The sequence below is a fragment of the Vigna radiata genome, chromosome 2 (assembly GCF_000741045.1).
Source record: "Vigna radiata var. radiata cultivar VC1973A chromosome 2, Vradiata_ver6, whole genome shotgun sequence".
Classification (NCBI taxonomy): Eukaryota; Viridiplantae; Streptophyta; class Magnoliopsida; order Fabales; family Fabaceae; genus Vigna; species Vigna radiata.
This window is the reverse complement of record NC_028352.1, coordinates 20,582,318-20,584,344: the sequence shown is the minus strand read 5'-3', so window position 1 is coordinate 20,584,344 and position 2,027 is coordinate 20,582,318.

Here is a 2,027-nt window from a genome sequence, read left to right as displayed (position 1 = left end):
TGAACATCTGAACTTAATGCAAAATTATTCATTAAATTAATTAAGGAATTAATAATTTAATGGATAATTTTAGAACTTGTTTTGAGGAATTGAATCAAGATACCAACTTGTGAATGCATGAACAGATCATATGTTGTACAGGATGTTACTGAGATGTTAGTCAGAAACCAATTCCAGTGATTGTTTTGATTATATTTTCATCTTAATTTTTACGTTGTTAAATTCTGTGTTATTTATGCAACAACCAAAGCAAATTTCATCAACACGAATTGATCTTGATATATAATTTGAAATTAAATGACGTAACACAAATTCCCTTGGGAGAACGATATTGTACTTTTCACTGTATTACTTGTAACGATTTGGTATACTTGCCAAAAAGTTATCAGCACCTCCATTTTCGTTTTCAGTTTAATGTTCTGAATTGATTTTCATTTTTTGCTTAATGTTCTCAATTGATTTTCGTTTTTGGGTTCTTGTTCCAGTAGTGTTTTGTTTGCTTCATTGGGGTTTCGTTTTGCATTTTTGGATGCGCTTTTTGGTTGATTCTGGTGCGTTTAATTTTGTTTTCCAAGTGGCATCTCGTTTCTGATTTGCATTTTGTTTCTCTGATTTAGTTAGGGTTTCATTTTGTTTTTAGGATTTGCAGTTTGTTTCCGTTCTGTTGCAATTGTGTTGTTCATCTTGTAATTAATGGAGGCTTAATCTGTTTGGTTTGGGCACTAGAATATTGCGTTGTTCCATGAGATTCTGTGTTGTTATTGCGATCCTGCATTGCTTCAGACTTTGCATCTTTAATCTGTTTGGGTTTGTTATAAATTGGTCTCGCTTAGTGATTAATGTTGCATTCTTGAACTATGTGAAAATGCGTTTGCTTAATATGCATTCTCCGAAAATTGTGTTTAGTTTTAACTTAGTAGGCTAATCAGAGTTGGATTAAGGGTCAGTAGAGCAAATATTTATTGGCAATCAGAGACAGACACTATGCATGATATCTGGTCTACTGGCAGTTAAATACAATAGAGATCTGATCATACCTCTGTACATTTTCTGGTCAACAGCTTTGTTTGCTTCATCAAGGTCAAGATAACAGTTGGTTGCCATAGGTGTTGCANCTTCTTTGCAGTCCAACATTTTGTATTTCTTTAACAAATCAATGCAATACTTAGATTAGTGAATAAAGATGTCATTCTCAGTCTGCTTAACTTGAAGCCCTAGGAAGTACGTGAGTTCTCCCATCATGGACATCTCGAACTCTTCTTGCATAGTCTTAGAAAACTCTTTGCATAGAGTAGGATTAGTTGAACCAAAAATGATATCATCAACATAAATTTGTACATACATTCTATCCTTTTTAAAATTCGTAATGAAAAGAGTTGAATCTACTTTACCCTAATGAATCCCTTCTTTACCATAAATTCACTAAGACGCTCGTACCAAGACCTTGGCGTCTCTTTCAATTTAAAGACAAAATTTGGATGCTCATAATCTTGAAATCCTAGTGGTTTTTCCACATAGACTTCTTCCTTGATGTATCCGTTTAGGAACACACTCTTGACATCCATTTGGTAAAACTTAAACTTCATTACTGAGGCAATAACAAGCAGAATCCTTATTGCTTCCAATCTGGCCACTGGTGTATAAGTCTCATCATAATTGATTCCCTCTTCTTGGCCGTAGCCTTTTGCAACTAACCTTGCCTTGTTTTTTATGATTTCTCCTAAGTCATTCATTTTATTTCCGAAAACCCACTTTGCACCTATTACTTGTAGATTCTCTATTCTTGGAACCAATTCCCGCACGTTGTTTCTTTTGAACTGATTTAGCTCCTCTTGCATAACCATCATTCAATTTTCATCCGCAAGTGCAACCTCAATGTTCTTGGGTTCTATCTTAGAAACAAACACTACATTTATGCAGAACCAATTAAGTTGTTTCCTGGTGGAAACTTCTCTCGTGATGTCACCAAAGGATTTACTTGTCGAGAAATTTCTTGGTGTTTTCCATTCCTTAATCAATTCAGCTCT